The following is a 22,690-nucleotide window of genomic DNA, read 5'->3' as shown; positions in this document are numbered from 1 at the left end:
CAGTTGGCTGCATGAAATTTTTTTTTTTTAATTTAAGAAAAACCACATTGCAGCCTCCCTGGCAAAATAAATAAACCGCCAGGGAGGTTAATACATTGATCATCTACACTACACCATTTAATTTTCATAACAATTGGTCAGAAAAATTCACCACTCCCTCTTATGTCGAATAAAATCTTGAAATCCCATCATTTTTATCGAATTTGCAGTAAATTTTAATCATTTTATTGTATCGTTTGTGGTCACCATACAATTTGTTACATATCTTTTCAATTCAAGATTTGCAATACATTTTTCTGACTGATTGTTACATTTTAAAAATCTGACCAATGTACCACACTTGTGTTACATTTTTCCCCAAATATGAAAAAAGAATGAAAACTCGCAAAAAAAAATCAAAAAAAAAAAAATCTACCACACACCATACAATTTTGCAAAACATACCGTAGATCAGAAATTTCCACCATTCCAAATCGAGAAATAAAATTGGGAGCTTTAAATTGTTCTGTAGAAATGATTGTTTTTATCGAGTTGCTGTGAAATTGGATCAGTTTATTGTATCGTGTGTGTGGCCACCTTTAGAGGAGCTGTGAAAGTACCTGGCACTTACTTAGTGCTACATATGTGAATATATTACCATATACATATTTACATTCTTAAAGGGGAACTGAAAAGAGAGTTATATGGAGGCTGCCATGTTTATTTCCTTTTAAGCAATACCAGTTGCCTGGCAGCCCTGCTGATCCTTTGCCTCTATTACTATTAGCTATAGCCCCTGAACAAGCATGCAGCAGATCAGGTGTTTCAGACTTTAAAGTCAGATCTGACAAGACTAGCTGCATGCTTGTTTCTGGTGTTATTCAGATACTACTGCAGAGAAATAGACCAGCAGGGCTGCCAGGCAACTGGTATTGATTAACAGGAAATAAATATGGCAGCCTCCGTATACATCTTACTTCAGTTCCCCTTTAAAGGGCCTTTGTTGTGAAAATCTTAAAAAAAAATGTAAAATAAATGTAAACTTATACAATTAAGGAGTATGTTTGTCCCAGAGTAAAATGAGCCATAAATCACTTTTCTCCTATGTTGCTGTCACTTACAGTAGGTAGTAGAAATCTGACAGAACCGACAGGTTTTGGACTAGCTCATGTAATCATGGGGAATTCTCAGGGTTTTCTTTAGTTTCAAAATGCACTTAGCAAATGGCAGTTGCTCAGTCCAACTGCCAAAATAGTGTGCAGTGAGCAGGGAGGCTGGTCAGCAACATTGTATAAATCTTTTTCAGGGAGTGTCTTTATAAAGAATAAAGGCCATGCTGAGAATCCCCCATGAAGAGATGGACTAGCCCAAAACCTGTCAGTAATGTCAGATTTCTACTACCTACTATAAGTGACAGCAACATAGGAGAAAAATAATTTCTGGCTCATTTTATTCTGGAAGAAACGTAATTCTTATTTGTATGTGTTTTAAATTGTAAGATTTTTGCTACAGTTCCTCTTTAAATGTATCACAGGTGATGACATCTTTACTGCTGGTAGCTGCATCACTGGGGAATGTTTGTTTGTTGTGTGCTCCGAAGTGAGCAGAAACAACACCTGATCTCCCAGAGTGCACTAACCAGCCTAGGCTAAGCACTACTGGGAGGGCGGAGTTACATGCCAATGTACAGCAATATATAGATATAGGAAGGATTTCAGATCCTGAAAGCAGGATAATTACCGTAAAATTAACGTAGCCTGGATAATGTATGACATTCTGCTATATGCTGTTATGGTTCCTCTTTACTGTTCCCCCGACTGATCTCTGACGCGGTTGTAGAGCGTACGCGCGTTGGCGTTATCTTGGCAAGTGGATCTGGGAACGGCTAATGATCTTGGACTGGTTTTGCGCTGATTAGCATCCCTCTGGATATTGACATATTAGAGACAGCTGACGTGATTAAATATTGCATTATTTAACCCCCATTATTAATGAGGCGTTCTCTGTGTTGTCTCTGCTGCGTGCGTCCTCGGATCTCGAGAACGGCGTCACATCTGCTGGTTAGTGGCGCGGTCTGTGTTCTCTGATCACTGGCGGTGCAGATGGTGGATGCGCGGGAGTTGGATATGACTGCCGAGCGATCTCTGCGTCAGACGGCGTTCTGTGGTGTCACCTGGCCCGCGTAGTGCGGTCAGACGAGGACAGGGCTAAAAATACCAGCCGGGATGGAAATAATGCGTTCATATCCCCCCCCCCCTTCCTCCCATCTCCTTCCTGACTCTGCATAGCTGCTACTTCATTTACCCGGAATACAGGCGTGCATCAGAACATCAGCGCTGCAGCCACAACACTAACCTAATCATTGTGTTATAGATCTCTGGTCATCGGCCTGCTTACCCCACGGGCGGCGTGTAGACCCCGAGTACTGCCCAGCCCAACTCTAACTAAAACTCACCTCAGCTTGAGGCTAGTTACACACCAGGACGTTGCGTTTAGGGGACGTTATAGGGCACATAACGTGCCCCTAACGCAAGGCCTGGTGCTCTTTGGTGTGGACGTCAGAGTGAGCCGCGTTGTGCAGCTCACTCTGGCATCCGTGATGCGTACTCTTGGACGCATGCGGCATCACGTGGTCCCGCCCGGCCAATCGCCGCACAGAGCGGCTGCTCCAGGAAGTAAACACTGCATGTCACTGAGTGCAGTGAATATTAATTAGCCATGTGCCTGGCCGCTCTCCGCTCCTCCCCAACATTACTGAGCATGTGCAAACAGTCTAACGCGGCTTAGCCGCCTATAACGTACTGCATGGAGCACTTTGCTGCGTTACAATGTAACGCAACGTGGGCAGTGTGAACAGCCACTTGTGTTACATTGCTGTGCGTTGGGGGAGCGTTACAGGATGCACTAACGTGCGCCTGTAACGTCCCTGTGTGCAAGAAGCCTGAAGGATACCCGAACTGACATGTGACATGATGAGATCGAAATGTGTATGTACAGTGCCTAGCACACAAATAACTATGCTGTGTTCCTTTTTTTTCTTTCTCTGTCTTAAAGAGTTAAATATCAGGTATGTAAGTGGCTGTCTCAGTCCTGACTCAGACAGGAAGTGACTACAGTGTGACCCTCACTTATAAGAAAATCCCCTTTGTATCTCTTTCTTGCTCTCAGAAGCCATTTTCTGCTAGGAAAGTATTTTATAGTTGGAATTTCTTATCAGTGAGGGTCACGCTGTAGTCACTTCCTGTCTGAGTCAGGACTGAGTCAGACACTTACATACCTGATATTTAACTCGTTCAGGCAGAGAAAGAAAAAAAGGAACACAGCATAGTTATTTGTGTACTAGGCACTGTGCATACACATGTCTATCTCATCATGTTACATGTCAGTTCGGGTATCCTTTAAGGAACCACAAAAAAGGGTACAATGGAAGCCACTTTAAAAGGAACCCGAGGTGAAAGGCATAGGGAGGCTGCCATATTTATTTCCTGTTAAACAATACCGGTTGCCTGACTATCTTGCTGATCCTCTGCCTCTAATACTTTTAGCCATAAACCCTGTACAAGCATGCAACAGATCAGGTGTTTCTGACTGAAGTCTGACTGGATTAGCTGCATGCCTGTTGCCTGGCTGTCTTGCTTATCTCTTTGGCTGTTTTAGTGCCTGAATCACACCCCTGCAACAAGCATGCAGCTAATCCAGTCACTCTTCAGTCAGAGCACCTGATCTGCATGCTTGTTCAGGGTCTATGGCTAAAGGTATTAGAGGCAGAGGATCAGCAGCACAGCCAGGCAACTGGTATTAATAAGTAAATATGGCAGCCTCCATATCTCTCGCACTTCAGATCCCCTTTGAAGGACTTGAGCGTCAGAATCGAACAAGAAATCAAACAAACCACCCCCTAAGGGAGGTTGGTAAATTGTGAGTGTTTTGGGTGGGGCAGGCATTACTTACCTATGCACCCCCCCATCTATACACGCGCCTCTATAGGAGCCTCGATAATGTCATACACCGCCAGCGGCCGCAGTGCATGCTGGGAGATGTAGTCCTGAACTGAGAAGGGGTTTGCTTGCTGTTAGTATCATTTTAAGTGTGGTGCTGTGTGTGTGTGTGAAGTTACAGCGCCATCCTCTCAGTCTAGCGCCCCCTGTGGTCCCCACATTAATCAGCTGAAATCTTCGACTGACTCACTAGAAGCTTGAATATGGGTGAAAGTGACAGTTATCCTCCCTAGGAACACCCCTGATCACACCCCTCTCAATGCCTTAATAAATAACTTGCTAAAAAAAGACCCCACAGCATTACTCACCTCCTCCAGGTTCCCATCGCTGTCCCTTCTGTCCTGTTAGCTCTCCGGTTCCACCGCCATGTCCTCTCGTAAATGCCAGCATTTTCACAGCAATGGCGCTGACCCAGATATACTCCCGGGTCACTTCCGGGTCAGCGGCATTGCTGTGAAAATGCCGGCGTTTACGAGAGGACACTGCGGCGGAATGAGAGAGCTGACAGGACAGAAGAGACAGCGATGGGAACCTGGGGGAGGTGAGTTATGCTGTGGGGTCTTTTTTTTTTTCTTTTAAATAAGTTATTTATTACAATTCAGGAGTACTTTAACAGGACTACATCTACCAGCTGGTAACCGCATTAATGGACTACATCTCCCGGCATGCATTGCGGCAGCAGGAGGCGTGATATATCACCATGGCTGCCTCAAACTACTCACGAAAAACCAAGAATGAGGGGCATGGACAGATGTGGGGGACTACAGAGCAGTAAGTAGGGCTGATCACTGGCCGATGATTCTGCTGTTAACCACCGCCACTACCCAGAGTTCAGCTAAACTGCATCGCCGCTACTGCTTCAACAACAACGACAACGAAACATTTGTAAAGCGGTTTTCTCCTGTAGGGCACAAAGCGCATAAGCTTGTCTCAGATCAGTATATAATGATGTGTACGGGGGAAACTTATGTGATCATCAATGCCAGACTGAACAGATTGCTTTTCAGTTTTGATTTAAATGTGCCAAGGGTTGGAGCTGACTTAAGTTTGGCAAGGCATTCCACAAGGTAGGGGCAGCATGACAGAAAGCTCCGTCAGTATTGTGACACAGTAGCCATTCTCCGACACTACCACCGCTAGCTGCCACTATTGGTGCTTACATTGCCCTCAGAGTCACTAATTCACAAAATTACCATTGATGCCTAAGGCGGTACCCAAATTCTGGGGCGGGGATTGCACCCAAATCCAGTACAATTATGGGGAACCAGCAGGAATGTGTGCAGTGTAAGGCGGTGCCCAAATTCTGGGGCGGGGATTGCACCCAAATCCAGTACAATTATGGGGAACCAGCAGGAATGTGTGCAGTGTAAGGCGGTGCCCAAATTCTGGGGCGGGGATTGCACCCAAATCCAGTACAATTATGGGGAACCAGCAGGAATGTGTGCAGTGTAAGGCGGTGCCCAAATTCTGGGGCGGGGATTGCACCCAAATCCAGTACAATTATGGGGAACCAGCAGGAATGTGTGCAGTGGACTACAAGGGCCAAAGCCCAGCACTGAAAGCTCTGTAGAGTACGGCGTTTTAGAAGGTAAATGTCAAGAAATCACTTCCATCCAGAGTCCTAAAATCAAACCCACAATGCATCATCGGGGGTGGAGCTATGCAGATTTTTCTTTTTACGTGTTTGTAATCCAAATGTACATAAAAAATGAAGGGTTAGTTTTGAAAAGCCACCAAGTTATCATCAGAGGTTGATCCGATACGCCTCTAGTACACCTTTACTTATTTAAAGAGGACTTGTTCATACTATGGGCTTGAGTTACTAAACCGTGCTAACTCACAGCACGGACACACTAGCCCGCAAATTCGCGATTGCGCGTGAAAATTCGCAATTGCGCGAAAACGCGTGCAAAAATGCTAGCGTGGCGGTAATATCAATTATCACGGTTTAGTGAATCAAGCCCTAACAGCGATTTCGCTCTTTTTTTAGCGCTGGCGATTTTACACATTGCCTTAAAAGCGCTAGTGCAATGTTGCTCTATGTGAGTGTTCTCATATACAGTAAGCGATGAGCTTTCTATCCAATCGCAAACGCGGCTCCCGCACCAATTTCTGAGCGTTTGCGCTTCAATAGGAAGTATAGAGGAATCGCAAAGCGCTTGAAAAAGCGCTTTGAATTGCGATTTTCCGAGCGCTTTAACTGACGTCGAGAAGTGAAAAAAAATCATTGCTGCACAAATGCGCTTAGAAAAGGCTTTTCTAAGTAAAAATCGCTCAGAAAGCGCTTGGAAAAGTGCTTCAAAAATAGCTCTATAAATCACTCAGCGCTTGCGATGGCGATTTATAATGTGAAGGCCTAATCCAGGATTTAATTTTATCCCAATCAGTAGCTGATACCCCCTTTCCCACGATAAATCTATTCCTTTTCTCAAACGGATCATCAGTGGGCTCTGTATGGCTGATATTGTGGTGAAACCCCTCCCACAGTGTGATGTCATGGCCATGGTCCTAACAGTTTGCTGTATGTGAACCTCGTTGTATTGTGGGAAATAACAGCTTTTTCCAACTGCCAAGCAAGCAGCTTCTCCCTCTGTGCATAGAACTCTCAGTAACAAACATTCTGTACAGATCACCTGGCAGGACTACAGATGTGACCTCCAGTAATACATTTCTGAATGGCAACCAGGAAGAGGAAAGATCTTACAATGGGCAAACACTGACTAAATAATCTATAATTAAATATTGTAAAAAAAAAAACCACAATTGAAATAATTGTTACTTTCACTACAGTTCCTCTGTAAAAGAATTAGTCAGTGTTTGCTTCATTGTAAAATCTCTCCTCTCTCTGATTTGCTTTCTGACATTTATCACAACTGGCAACATCTTTAGTTCTGTCAGGTGCAGCTCTGCGGAATGTTTGTTTCTGAGAATACCAAAGCCAGTGGAAATAACGCCTGGTCTCCCAGAATGCTCTGGGGGAGAATTACGCATAGCTAAACAGCCTAGGCTAAACATCACTGGGAGGGAGGAGCTACATACCACTATACAGCAATATATAGATATAGGAAGTGTTTTTTTGATGCTGAAACCAGAATAATTACCATAAAAGTCAGTATCCTGGATAATTTACTGCATCCTACTATATGCCAATACGGAGTCTCTCTAATGGACAACTGAAGTGAGAAGAATATGGAGGCTGCCATATGCATTTCCTGTTAAACAATACCGGTTGCCTGGCAGTCCTGTTGATCTATTTGGCTGCAGTAGTGACTGAATCACAGAAACAAACATGCAACTATTCTTGTCAGATCTGACAATAATGTCAGAAACACCTGATCTGCTGCATGCTTGTTCAGGGGCTATGGCTAAAAATATCAGAGGCAGAGGATCAGCAGGGCTGCCAGGCAACTGGTATTACTTAAAAGGTAATAAATATGGCAGCCACCATATACCTCTCACTATATTAAGGCCACATGACATCACATCCTGCCCCCAGAATTGTACGGTTGCTGTGGTTGCAGTAGTAGTTCAGCAGTTGATCTGCGCTGGCTCCCCGGAGTGCTCCTCTGGACTGTTGCGTGGTGACGTTCCCCGTCTGTCCTCTGGCCCTCTGCGCATGTGACCCGCCAGCCCCGGGGATTGTGGGTAATTCTTGGAGTGGAGACTGTAGCGCAATGCCCTCGAGGATTTCTGGTTTCATAGTGAAGCTGGAACAGAGGGCTCAGTGTTTGAGGTTTAATGTGCTTCCCTATAAAACTTCCTACGAATGGAACATTCTAGAGTCTGCTGGGAAGGTTAACCCTATCCCCGCCGGAAGGGGCCTGCGCTGCACAGAGGCCTGCGCCCGTGGCGACAGTCACCGCGGGGTTAACCGGCCAGGCTGAGGCAGTTTAAATTTAGTTGAGATAATTGCACCATGTCTGAGATAATTCTGGCTGGCAGGCCAGCGCAGTGATGTCACGCCTCTCGCCTCTTTATGGCCTGTTCCCAGCATTCATCCCTGTCCGCTGGCAGACGCATCCCGCTCGCTGATCGCACACACATGACGGCTATTTGGGGTCACAAGAAGGGACGGGACGCAGAGGGCTGTCCTCGGATTTCATCACATGGCGGTTTGTGGGTTCTGAGCATCGTGCAATAGAATGCAGGCCTGCTATCAGAGCGGCCAAATATTCATCTCAGATAAAGTTAAAGTAAACTTTAAGTGAGAGGGTTATGGAGGCTGCCATATTTACTTTCTTTTAAACAATACATATTGCCTGGCTGCCCTGCTACTCTGTTTCTAATACTTTTAGCCATAACCCCAGAACAAGCATGGAGATCAGGTGCTCTGACAGAAGTCTGACTGGATTAGCTGTGTGCTTGTTTCTCGTGTGATTCAGACACTACTGCAGCCAAAGAGATCAACAAGACTGTCAAGCAACTGGTATTGTTTAAAAGGAAATACATATGGCAGCCTCCATATCCCTTTCACTTCAGGTGTCCTTTAAAAGGCAGCATATGGTCCTTATTTAGATGATGTCACCTAGGAGGTGGGTCTGTGTGTGCAGCCAGCAGGCAGCCCTTCATCTCCTTCACCCTGAGGAGTGGGGCGGGGTGTTTAGGCTGCTGTCTATTTTTCCATTACTGCATTGGTCTCTGGGTGAAGTTGATTACGGTAGTTCTGGCTCATAAGGAACCATCCACTACTGCCCAGTTAATCACTGCTCATTAACCACCCTGGCGTTCTATTAAGATCGCCAGGGCAGCTGCGGGAGGGTTTTTTTTTAATAAAAAAAAACGATTTCATGCAGCCAACTGAAAGTTGGCTGCATGAAAGCCCACTAGAGGGCGCTCCTAACCCATATTTCTGATCGCCTCCGGCGATCCGCAGTAACAAGGAAGGCCGCAATGAGCAGCCTTCCTTGTTTCGTTTTGCTCGTCGCCATGGCGACGAGCGGAGTGACGTCATGGACGTCAGCCGACGTCCTGACGTCAGCCGCCTCCGATCCAGCCCTCAGCGCTGGCCGGAACTGTTTGTTCCGGCTGCGCAGGGCTCGGGCGGCTGAAGGGACCCTCTTTCGCCGCTGCACGTGGCGGATCGCCGCAGAGCGGCGGCGATCAGGCAGCACACGCGGCTGGCAAAGTGCCGGCTGCGTGTGCTGCTTTTTACAGCGAGCAAATCGGCCCAGCAGGGCCTAAGCGGCAGCCACCGGCGGTGATGGACGAGCTGAGCTCGTCCATACCGCTAAGGTGGTTAAGGTGGCCGCACACCATACCATTTTTTAAATATCTGTTCAATTCAAGAATAGCAATACATTTTTCTGACTGATTGTAATAATTTCAAAATCTGACCAATGTACCTCACACACATATGTTCAATTTTTCCCCAATCATGAATAAAATAATTGAAAGCTCAGAAAAAAAATGATTGGAAATGTAGCACATCAAGTAACTGACATTCCATCACACACCATACAATGCTTGATAAAGTTGGTCTGAAATTTCCAACATGTCCAATCTCCAAAAATGTAAAGAAAATTGGAAATTTGATCGGATTTATGGATCGAAAACAAAGCAAAGCTCTCGATTTTTCGGGACGACCGATCCCAAAATTATCGAATTGGTGAAAAATTTGATCTTTTAATTGTATGGTGTGTGGCCACCTTTATGCTTTGCAGTGTAAAAAAACTGCAAATTTTAAAATTCTGACACTACTGGTGACAGATGAGCAGCCAGTAATGACTGTTGTCACATACACGCAAACACATATATACACACACACCAACACACACATACACACACACACACACACACACACACACACACACACACACACACACACTGTACACATTCACACACACCCACACACACACACACACACTGTACACACACACACACACACACACACACACACACACACACACACACACACACTGTACACACACACACACACACACACACACTGTACACACACACTGTACACACACACTGTACGCACACACTGTACACACACACACACACACACACACACACACACACACACACACACACACACACACACACACACACACACACACACACTGTACACGTTCACACACACAGACACCACACACACACACACACACACACACACACACACTGTACACATTCACACACACACATTCACACACACACCACACACACACATATAACACACACACACACACACACTCACACTCACACTGTACACATACACACACACACACACACACACACACACACACTGTACACATTCACACACACACACACACACACACACACACACACACACCACACACACACATATAACACACACACACACACACACACACACACACACTGTACACATTCACACACACACACACACACTGTACACATTCACACACACACACACACACACACACACACTGTACACATTCACACACACACACACACACACACACACACACACACACACACACACACACACACACACACACACACTGTACACATTCACACACACACACACTGTACACACACACACACACACACACACACACACACACACACACACACACACACACACACACACACACACACACACACACACACACACACACACACACACACACACACACACACTTTCTGTCTCTCTCTTCCTCTCTCTTCTCCCTCCCTGGACTCTGGCCTGGAAGTCTCTGGCACTCCTCTGCAGCTTGTCCATCTGCCAACAGGCTTGGCTAAGGAAGGAGCAGATATGAGGCCAGACACTCTGTGCTGATTTCTAGGACTGGGCTGGACCTCTGCAGAGTTCCAGGGATCTTTTCTGTCTGGACGATCCCCAGATAAGCTGGATAAGAAACGAAAACATTGCTTGTTTCTGCAGACTTTATCATGTAGCGGTGGGAGGGGATTGGTAATAAGCCACGCCTCCTGACCTGCACAGGGACCCTACATGTGGTCCAGACAAGAGCCAACCGCCCCTATACCTACCTATCTCTCAGGGTGACTCGTGTTTCTCATTCCATGCATGGGGCAGAAGAAGAAGTGGCTGTGAAATCTGCAGAATCTCACGTTTATCCAGATGGTGCCATAAAGCAATGAGCTCTTCCTGCATTTCTTAAAAAGAACCTGAACTGAAAATAAAGTGAAAATAACCATACACAAGTCATACTTACCTCCTGTGTAGTCTACTCCTCAATCTCTTTCTCCTCTCCTGCATCCCATTTGTCCACTGTGATCAATGGAGTTATCTGTCCTCAATTGTAAAAATTGCCACTTCCCGCTAACAGCTTCCTGGTCATTACACTGTTAATCTGTAATATCACCCACCTGAGCCATAGGGAAACATGAACATTAACTTGCACATTCAGTTGTAACTGACAGCTGCTGATATATAACTGACAGCAACTGGCATATTTCAGTTCTGACAAAATCTTGTCAGAACTGGAAGGGATCTCTGTAAGAAGAAAATGGTGAGTTTCTGAGAGGAACCGACGGTGAGGTTAGTATGTAATATTCATCTGCAGCTACATCATGTGTTTATTTTAAATCATTTTCCTTGCTTCAGTTTCCCTTTAAGGTGCTCACAGTACAATCTCCCGAACGACCTAAAGCACAATCGTTCAGATCTGGTACCGTTAACAGTGCCGGCCAAAAATGAACAATCGTTTTACCGATTGTTCCTTCGACCCAAATTTCTGAACGATTCTTTGAGTTTGATTGGGTTGCTTATCGTTTTGCCCTCCGTTGGGGAGCCCAACAGATAGTCCAGCAGGATGCGGGAAGCTGCGGCAGGATCCAGAGACTTTCAGGCTCTTTCACACAAAAAAAAAAATCGCAAAACCGAACGCATTTTACATTACGCGTTTATGTTTTTCACAATGTTGGCCTCAACCAAAACGCAGGAAACATGCAGCAGAACTACGATTGCCTTGTTAGAAAATCGTAAAGAGAAAAAGACAAAAGAAATACCGAGAGCCCAATATAGTGTAGTATGCAAAACAAAGGGTTGGAAATGAAAAATATATAATGTATATACTCACAAACGTGGGTTACCTCCTAGGCAACCACTGTATAGGCAGGTGAGGAGATTAGACCGGTCCTCACTCAGGATTAAAAGTCGCTCTCTGTAGATAAGGAAATAAGGGGCAACACCCCTCCACCAGAGGTGGATATTGATAATGTAAGAGTGAACAGAGGCGCCAGCAGGATAAAAGGTTCTAAAAGGTTTAAAATCCCTCAGGAGGTGGTGGTGGACTCGCCTCCCCGAAGCAGACAAGGTACCGTCAGTTTTATGACAACAGGTTTATTAAAGAGAATCTGTATTGTTAAAATCGCTCAAAAGTAAACATACCAGTGCATTAGGGGACATCTCCTATTACCCTCTGTCACAATTTCGCCGCTCCCCGCCGCATTAAAAGTGGTTAAAAACAGTTTTAAAAAGTTTGTTTATAAACAAACAAAATAGCCACCAAAACAGGAAGTAGGTTGATGTACAGTATGTCCACACATAGAAAATACATCCATACACAAGCAGGCTATATACAGCCTTCCTTTTGAATCTCAAGAGATCATTTGTGTGTTTCTTTCCCCCATGCACTAAAGTTTCAGGCTGCTCTTTTCTTCCTGCAAACAGCTTTGCCCTTGTCTGAATTTCCTCAGTATGTGAAAGCCCAGCCAGCTCAGAGGACGCTTTATCCAGCTTGTAAAAGATAAGAGAGCAGAGAGAAGCTCCACTAATCTAAATATCACACAGGCAGTGTGCAGAGAGGGGCCTGAAAGGGGGAGTTCATAGCAGAACAACAACACTGAAGAACTTGGCAGCCTTCCAGACACAGGCTGACAAGTCTGACAAGGGAAAGATACATTGATTTATTACAGAGATGGTGATAGTAGAACGTGCTGCAGTAAGCCAGAACACATTAGAATAGCTTTTGGAACTTGCAGGATGATAAAAAACAGGATGTAATTTTTGTTACGGAGTCTCTTTAATATACTCCAAAAAAAACCAGTGCAACGCGTTTCACGGGTATGTTCCCGCTTCCTCAGGCAATAAACAGATAGGAGTACGCAGTATAGTCTCAAGGTCACGAATAGCGCCTCTGTAAAGAGAAAAAGGACACCCAGAGCCCAATATAGTGTAGTATGTAAAGTGAACGAGTAAATAGAAAGTGAGTAAACAATATACTCACAAAGCAGGGTTACCACAAAGGCAACCACTGTAGATGCAGGTGGGGAGATTAGACCTGTCCTCACTCAGGATTAAGATGTTGCTCTCTGTAGATCAGAAGAATAAGGGTATAAACTCCTCCACCCGGGGTGGACACAGGTGTTGTAGAAGGAGAACAGAGGCGCCAACAGGATCAAATATGCTAAAATCTTCAATTTTCAAGAAGGCTTTTAGGACCATTGTAGTCCCTTACACACTCCAATGAGTTCTGGGTCACCATGAGCTTGCTGGCTAGTCTGTACCTCTCGGATTTACAAGCCCTACTGCATAGAGCCAAATTAATCCATGCCATGCACTGATGAGGAGCAAACAATCTGAAACAGTCTGTATGCATGTTGGATTATTATGGCTCTGTACAATTTAACAAGCTGACACATCATTGCATTCCAGCGGTTCTGGAGGTGTGTTTAGCTTCTAAGGGTACAATGGTTAATTTGCATATATTCAGCAGTGGTGCTCTGGGAGACATCTCGAGCTCACTCCAACCTGAGTTATCGCCAATTCTTTCTGTTTTAAGAAAGCAAACTTTTGTTTTTCAAAGTAGACATGAAACTGTCGATTTTCAAACAGATACATTCATTCACATACTCCAAAATACACAGCAACGCGTTTCTCAGGTATATCCCTGCTTCCTCAGGCAATAATAGGGAGGATTATACAACAGTGTAGTCTCTTGATAACGCTAAGCGCCTCTTCAGAAAATCGGAACCCCATTCAGTGTGAACGCATTCCCACCATTCCAGTTGTAACTTTATTGTACGTGCATTTGGAAAATCGCAAGCCTTTTCAGAAACGAAACGGAACACAGCCTGTGTGAAAGGGCCCTTAAAGTGACCCTGAGACTTCCTCCAGCCCCCGCCGTGCAGATCCAGATCGCTTTCTCGCCTCCGTCTAAAGCCTTCTGGATTGTCCGGCATCACGCCTGATCTCCCCGGCCAGTCGGCGCAAGCGCAGTGCGGCCTAGCGCGCTCCCCCCATCTCCCGCCCCCGGCTGGGAGTGTTCTGCACCTGCGATGTGGTACTGTGGAGTCGCAGAATGCTCCTGGCGACGGGGGAGTGGCTTGGTAGGCATGCGCAGTACGCCCGACTGGCCGGGGAGAGCAGAGCTGATACCAGACAATCCGGAAGGCTTTTAGACAGAGCTTTGATGATTTGTTTTTACTTCCTGTTGACTTCCTGGTGATGAGCCAGAGAGAACATCGAAAATGTGTTTTCATACTGGCCAGTGTGGCCACATCCCCAAAAATGTGTGTAAAACGCATATCAGAAGCGCATATAAAATGTATAAAAACGCACAGAAACGCAGTTGCGATTTATATGTGAAAAACACAAACGCAAGCAAATTGCATCAAATCGCGTCAAACGTACTCAAAAAGCAAAAACACAGAAATGCATAGGCAGCAAATAGCACCTTTCATGGACCGCCTAGTGTTCCCATTCCCAAAGAAAACCGGGTGCTGAGTACAAGAAAATCAGTGTGGACAGGCTGATTATACATAAATGTGCAGTGTAAACAATAGACATCCATTCTGCTAGGTCACCAGTATGGCGGTTGTTGCTAGCCATACACATGTAGCGATAAAGGCCACGGTCACCTGAACCCGCTATCTGCATGTTGGATGAGGTAAAGCTATAGCTGTGTTATAAACGAGCGTTGCCACATTCCTCTGAATATCATCTCTATGGAGACAGCAGGAGAACATGAGGAATCAGACCTGACCTGGATTTATGTAAGTTGACCTGCAAGGTTAGTGTCACTGCAGCCTCTCGTGCAGAGGTGGAGCTACAGGGTGTGCAGGCTCTGCAGCATTCTGAAAGTCCAGGGAAGCATACATGCAAAAATGTTGCCGGGAAACTTGGGCGCAGCTGATAAACGCCTCACCCTGCTCCTGCACAAGTCCCGGCTGAGTTCATTACTATTCCCTCTCCTGGCCGCCGATAAACGCCTCACCCTGCTCCTGCACAAGTCCCGGCGGAGTTCATTACTATTCCCTCTCCAGGCCACCGATAAACGCCTCACCCTGCTCCTGCGCAAGTCCCGGCGGAGTTCATTACTATTCCCTCTCCAGGCCACCGATAAACGCCTCACCCTGCTCCTGCGCAAGTCCCGGCGGTGTTCATTACTATTCCCTCTCCAGGCCACCGATAAACGCCTCACCCTGCTCCTGCACAAGTCCCGGCGGTGTTCATTACTATTCCCTCTCCAGGCCACCGATAAACGCCTCACCCTGCTCCTGCGCAAGTCCCGGCGGTGTTCATTACTATTCCCTCTCCAGGCCGCTGATAAACGCCTCACCCTGCTCCTGCACAAGTCCCGGCGGTGTTCATTACTATTCCCTCTCCAGACCACCGATAAACGCCTCACCCTGCTCTTGCACAAGTCCCGGCGGTGTTCATTACTATTCCCTCTCCAGGCCACCGATAAACGCCTCACCCTGCTCCTGCACAAGTCCCGGCGGTGTTCATTACTATTCCCTCTCCAGGCCACTGATAAACGCCCCACCCTGCTCCTGCACAAGTCCCGGCGATGTTCATTACTATTCCCTCTCCAGGCCGCCGATAAACGCCTCACCCTGCTCCTGCGCAAGTCCCGGCGGAGTTCATTACTATTCCCTCTCCAGGCCACCGATAAACGCCTCACCCTGCTCCTGCACAAGTCCCGGCGGTGTTCATTACTATTCCCTCTCCAGGCCGCCGATAAACGCCTCACCCTGCTCCTGCACAAGTCCCGGCGGTGATCATTACTATTCCCTCTCCAGGCCGCTGATAAACGCCTCACCCTGCTCCTGCACAAGTCCCGGCTGAGTTCATTACTATTCCCTCTCCTGGCCGCCGATAAACGCCTCACCCTGCTCCTGCACAAGTCCCGGCGGAGTTCATTACTATTCCCTCTCCAGGCCGCCGATAAACCCCTCACCCTGCTCCTGCGCAAGTCCCGGCGGAGTTCATTACTATTCCCTCTCCAGGCCACGGATAAACGCCTCACCCTGCTCCTGCGCAAGTCCCGGCGGTGTTCATTACTATTCCCTCTCCAGGCCACCGATAAACGCCTCACCCTGCTCCTGCACAAGTCCCGGCGGTGTTCATTACTATTCCCTCTCCAGGCCACCGATAAACGCCTCACCCTGCTCCTGCGCAAGTCCCGGCGGTGTTCATTACTATTCCCTCTCCAGGCCGCTGATAAACGCCTCACCCTGCTCCTGCACAAGTCCCGGCGGTGTTCATTACTATTCCCTCTCCAGACCACCGATAAACGCCTTACCCTGCTCTTGCACAAGTCCCGGCGGTGTTCATTACTATTCCCTCTCCAGGCCACCGATAAACGCCTCACCCTGCTCCTGCACAAGTCCCGGCGGTGTTCATTACTATTCCCTCTCCAGGCCACTGATAAACGCCCCACCCTGCTCCTGCACAAGTCCCGGCGATGTTCATTACTATTCCCTCTCCAGGCCGCCGATAAACGCCTCACCCTGCTCCTGCGCAAGTCCCGGCGGAGTTCATTACTATTCCCTCTCCAGGCCACCGATAAACGCCTCACCCTGCTCCTGCACAAGTCCCGGCGGTGTTCATTACTATTCCCTCTCCAGGCCGCCGATAAACGCCTCACCCTGCTCCTGCACAAGTCCCGGCGGTGATCATTACTATTCCCTCTCCAGGCCGCTGATAAACGCCTCACCCTGCTCCTGCACAAGTCCCGGCTGAGTTCATTACTATTCCCTCTCCTGGCCGCCGATAAACGCCTCACCCTGCTCCTGCACAAGTCCCGGCGGAGTTCATTACTATTCCCTCTCCAGGCCGCCGATAAACCCCTCACCCTGCTCCTGCGCAAGTCCCGGCGGAGTTCATTACTATTCCCTCTCCAGGCCACGGATAAACGCCTCACCCTGCTCCTGCGCAAGTCCCGGCGGTGTTCATTACTATTCCCTCTCCAGGCCACCGATAAACGCCTCACCCTGCTCCTGCACAAGTCCCGGCGGTGTTCATTACTATTCCCTCTCCAGGCCACCGATAAACGCCTCACCCTGCTCCTGCGCAAGTCCCGGCGGTGTTCATTACTATTCCCTCTCCAGGCCGCTGATAAACGCCTCACCCTGCTCCTGCACAAGTCCCGGCGGTGTTCATTACTATTCCCTCTCCAGACCACCGATAAACGCCTCACCCTGCTCTTGCACAAGTCCCGGCGGTGTTCATTACTATTCCCTCTCCAGGCCACCGATAAACGCCTCACCCTGCTCCTGCACAAGTCCCGGCGGTGTTCATTACTATTCCCTCTCCAGGCCACTGATAAACGCCCCACCCTGCTCCTGCACAAGTCCCGGCGATGTTCATTACTATTCCCTCTCCAGGCCGCCGATAAACGCCTCACCCTGCTCCTGCGCAAGTCCCGGCGGAGTTCATTACTATTCCCTCTCCAGGCCACCGATAAACGCCTCACCCTGCTCCTGCACAAGTCCCGGCGGTGTTCATTACTATTCCCTCTCCAGGCCGCCGATAAACGCCTCACCCTGCTCCTGCACAAGTCCCGGCGGTGATCATTACTATTCCCTCTCCAGGCCGCTGATAAACGCCTCACCCTGCTCCTGCACAAGTCCCGGCGGAGTTCATTACTATTCCCTCTCCAGGCCACCGATAAACACCTCACCCTGCTCCTGCGCAAGTCCCGGCGGTGTTCATTACTATTCCCTCTCCAGACCACTGATAAACGCCTCACCCTGCTCCTGCGCAAGTCCCGGCTGTGTTCATTACTATTCCCTCTCCAGACCACTGATAAACGCCTCACCCTGCTCCTGCGCAAGTCCCAGCGGTGATCATTACTATTCCATCTCCAGGCCACCGATAAACGCCTCACCCTGCTCCTGCGCAAGTCCCGGCGGTGATCATTACTATTCCCTCTCCAGGCCGCCGATAAACGCCTCACCCTGCTCCTGTGCAAGTCCCGGCGGAGTTCATTACTATTCCCTCTCCAGGCCACCGATAAACGCCTACCCCTGCTCCTGCACAAGTCCCGGCGTTGATCATTACTATTCCCTCTCCAGGCCACCGATAAACGCCTCACCCTGCTTCTGCACAAGTCCCGGCGGTGATCATTACTATTCCCTCTCCAGGCCACCGATAAACGCCTCACCCTGCTCCTGCGCAAGTCCCGGCGGAGTTCATTACTATTCCCTCTCCAGGCCACCGATAAACGCCTCACCCTGCTCCTGCACAAGTCCCGGCGGAGTTCATTACTATTCCCTCTCCAGGCCACCGATGAACGCCTCACCCTGCTCCTGCACAAGTCCCGGCGGTGATCATTACTATTCCCTCTCCAGGCCACCGATAAACGCCTCACCCTGCTCCTGCGCAAGTCCCGGCGGTGTTCATTACTATTCCCTCTCCAGGCCACCGATAAACGCCTCACCCTGCTCCTGCGCAAGTCCCGGCGGTGTTCATTACTATTCCCTCTCCAGGCCACCGATAAACGCCTCACCCTGCTCCTGCGCAAGTCCCGGCGGAGTTCATTACTATTCCCTCTCCAGGCCGCCGATAAACGCCTCACCCTGCTCCTGCACAAGTCCCGGCGGTGATCATTACTATTCCCCCTCCAGACCACCGATTAACGCCTCACCCTGCTCCTGCACAAGTCCCGGCGGAGTTCATTACTATTCCCTCTCCAGGCCGCCGATAAACGCCTCACCCTGCTCCTGCACAAGTCCTGGCGGAGTTCATTACTATTCCCTCTCCAGGCCACCGATAAACGCCTCACCCTGCTCCTGCACAAGTCCCGGCGGTGTTCATTACTATTCCCTCTCCAGGCCACCGATAAACGCCTCACCCTGCTCCTGCACAAGTCCCGGCGGTGATCATTACTATTCCCTCTCCAGGCCGCTGATAAACGCCTCACCCTGCTCCTGCGCAAGTCCCGGCGGTGTTCATTACTATTCCCCCTCCAGACCGCCGATAAACGCCTCACCCTGCTCCTGCACAAGTCCCGGCGGTGTTCATTACTATTCCCTCTCCAGGCCACCGATAAACGCCTCACCCTGCTCCTGCACAAGTCCCAGCGGAGTTCATTACTATTCCCTCTCCAGGCCACCGATAAACGCCTCACCCTGCTCCTGCGCAAGTCCCGGCGGTGTTCATTACTATTCCCTCTCCAGGCCGCCGTGGACTCTGGGCTCAGACGCAATTCAGCTGCCATCTATTGCTGCTGGCTGAATTACGCTGTATTTACAATAATTTAGGCTCCGACTTCTGACAGCACCCAAATTACTGTTGCTATTGTTGTAATTCCCATCATGGCCTATGGTGGCGCATGGCGCGCCCAAATTGCCCTGCACAGTTCTGCATAGTTCCGTGTAGTTCCACTAGGATGTCCCTAACATCATACCCTCTCAAGCTTTGATACAGCCCCCCCCCCCAATCCCCCCAGCGCAGGTGTTGTTGTGGCTGCACTGTTATGGGGGAACCAGGGTGACCACACTTGTCATATGACTCCTAGTTATAGGGGTCACCAAGTGGGGGAGGGTGGAGATGTAGGGGGCCCCCCTCCATGTTTTGTCAGGCCCCCGTCATTTGTAGTTGCATCTCTGGTCTCCTGCACATGGAAGCACCCAGAACTTTCCTGCAAACTTCCATCCAGGTTTGCTGGATTGCTTATGTGCCACAGTGATCTCAGACCACCGACAATACAGCCTGAGGCTTTTAGCTCTGCTCTAAGGAGGACCTGTAGTGAAAATAACCGAATGAATAAAATCGCTTATATTTTTACAATACTCTTATATAAATTATTTAGTCAGTGTTTGGCCATTGTAAACTCTCTCCTCTCCCTGATTTACATTCTGAACTGTATCACTGCTGGTGACCTCTTTAGTCCTGCCAGGTGCTCTGTATGGAATGTTGGTTATTGTATTGGTTCTGCACAGAGGGAGAGACTGTTTGCTTGGCAGCTGGAAAAAGCCGCAATTTCCCACAATGCAATGAGGTTCACAGACCGGAAACTGTCAGGACCATGGTCATGACATCACACTGTGGGAGGGGTTTCACCACATGATCTATTAGATAAAAGGTAAAGATTTCTCATGGGAAAGGGGGTCTCAGCTACTGATTGGGATGAAGGTCAATCCTGGGTTACAGTTCCTCTTTCAGCCCAGCTGTCTCTCCTATCGCCCTGCACACATTTCACACTGTGAAGTTCCCCTTTATGTGACACTCACAAGACAGGCCACATCCGCAGCACTGACCGCCACACAGACACCCCCCTCAGCTGCTGCTTCCTGCAAGCTGGAGACACGGGCTGCCCCCCTGCCTGACACCATGGAGCCCTGACAAGTGTGTCTGCAGAGAATGCCCAGGTGACCGGCCTGTTATCAGAGACATACACACTTCCTGCTGGGCGGAGCCAAGGGGACATTCACAAGACAGGCCACATCCGCAGCACTGACCGCCACACAGACACCCCCCTCAGCTGCTGCTTCCTGCAAGCTGGAGACACGGGCTGCCCCCCTGCCTGACACCATGGAGCCCTGACAAGTGTGTCTGCAGAGAATGCCCAGGTGACCGGCCTGTTATCAGAGACGGACACACTTCCTGCTGGGCGGAGCCAAGGGGACATTCACAAGACAGGCCACATCCGCAGCACTGACCGCCACACAGACACCCCCCTCAGCTGCTGCTTCCTGCAGGCTGGAGACACGGGCTGCCCCCCTGCCTGACACCAAGGAGCCCTGAGAAGTGTGTCTGCAGAGGGTGCCCAGGTGACCGGTCTGTTATCAGAGACATACACACTTCCTGCTGGGCGGAGCCAAGGGGACATTCACAAGACAGGCCACATCCGCAGCACTGCACGCCACACAGACACCCCCCTCAGCTGCTGCTTCCTGCAGGCTGGAGACACGGGCTGCCCCCCTGCCTGACACCAAGGAGCCCTGAGGAGTGTGTCTGCAGAGGGTGCCCAGGTGACCGGCCTGTTATCAGAGACGGACACACTTCCTGCTGGGCGGAGCCAGCTCTCCTGAAGTGTGAATCTGAGAAGACTCCACTTTCCTTAAAGAGACACTGTAACTTAACCCCCCCACCCGTGGGATACTTACCTCTGGAGGGGGAAGCCTCAGGGTCCCAATGAGGCTTTCCCATCCTCTGAAGCTTGTTGGAATCCAGCGCTGGCTCCCCCGAAACCTCCCCGACAAACTTGACAAGCAGTGATTTATTTGCCTTTCCACAATCCAGCGCTAGCGGCTCGCCATACGGGCTAGGCGGAAATAGCCGAACCCGATCCAATCCACTCTACTGCGCAGGTACAAAGGACTCACGCCTGCGCAGTAGAGCGGATAAGATTGGGTTTGGCTATTTCCGCCTTACCTGAACGGAGAGCCGCTAGTGCGCCTGCGCAGGATCGCGGGAGGTAAATATTTACCTCGCTGCACTTCGACACTCTAACAGAGGGACGGAGGAGGACGAGGGAAGCCTTGTTAGGTTCCAAAGGGTTCCCCCTCCCGAGGTAAGTATCCCACAGACGTTTTATTTTTTTAAATTACAGATTCTTTTTAACTTTTCCAGCTGAGACGTCCGCGGCTGGTGCTGCTCTAGCCGCAGGGATGTGAGACTCACGTCCGTGCAGGTTGCGGGGCTGCGCACGCGGAAGCCTGCGATCGCGATGGCCCCGGCGACTGGGGGAAATGTTGGCGGGAGACAGAAGTCCTCTCAGCAAAACCGTACTTGTGGGGCGAGAATGATCACTGTTTTTGTTCAAAAACAGTGACCATTCTCTGATTTAGTACCGATCGTGCCGACGTTCTCTCTCCCGCTCACTGGTTCCCGCTGCTCCCACCGCCGATCGTCAGATTAATGAATGGGAATCTTTCATCTCCCCTCTAGGTTCCCGTGATCCCCTGCATCACTTCCGAAGTAACACAGCCACGCATTACTTCCTATTTGCACTCTACTTATTGTACACAATAGAAAATAATGCCCGAGGACATCTTGTGGCCAAATAGTAAAATTACACCTACAGTCATTAAGGACTACATTTTTTTAATACTGTATGTGTGTCAAGAGGGTATATTATTATTAAATTATGGGCTTGTAATTAGTGGTGGATGTAAAACTGAAACAATTCATCTTTATTGCCAAATAAAATATTGTCACTATACATTGTACTAGGGATATAATTTAAACATTGCAATAACCGGGACAAATGGGCAAATAAAATGTGTGGCTTTTATCCACAGTTTTACATTTGATTTTAAAACTATAATGGCCGAAAACTGAGAAATAATGATTTTTTTCAATTTTGTCTTATTATTCCCATTCAAATGCATTTAGAATAAAATAATACTTAGCATAATGTACCACCCAAAGAAAGCCTAATTGGTGGTGAAAAAACAAGATATAGATCCTTTTGTTGTGATAAATAGTGATAAAGTTATTGGGGAATGAAAGGGAGAAGTGCTGAAATGTGAAAATTCCTCTCGTCCATCAATTAAAAACAACCCGCAGGCTGAAGTGATTAATGATTCACTGA

The 22,690-nt window shown here is 48.6% G+C and overlaps 1 protein-coding gene across 5 annotated transcripts in view; it reads left to right on the top strand.

Annotated features, from left to right (window-relative positions):
* LOC137571141 (DNA (cytosine-5)-methyltransferase 3A) overlaps positions 1-22,690 on the top strand; it is a 558,436-nt gene that overhangs the window by 64,134 nt on the left and 471,612 nt on the right. Inside the window, exon 1 of one of the 5 annotated variants that reach the window (XM_068279893.1) lies at positions 14,886-14,918. The exons of the other annotated variants lie outside the window; for them this stretch is intronic. The gene's annotated coding sequence lies outside the window, so the exon portion shown is untranslated. Of the gene's footprint in view, positions 1-14,885; positions 14,919-22,690 lie in introns of those variants that run through there. 5 annotated transcript variants of the gene reach the window in all.

The sequence above is a fragment of the Hyperolius riggenbachi genome, chromosome 4 (genome assembly GCF_040937935.1).
Source record: "Hyperolius riggenbachi isolate aHypRig1 chromosome 4, aHypRig1.pri, whole genome shotgun sequence".
Taxonomy (NCBI): Eukaryota; Metazoa; Chordata; class Amphibia; order Anura; family Hyperoliidae; genus Hyperolius; species Hyperolius riggenbachi.
The sequence above is the reverse complement of the archived record's forward strand: the minus strand, read 5'-3'. Positions and strand labels throughout refer to the sequence as shown.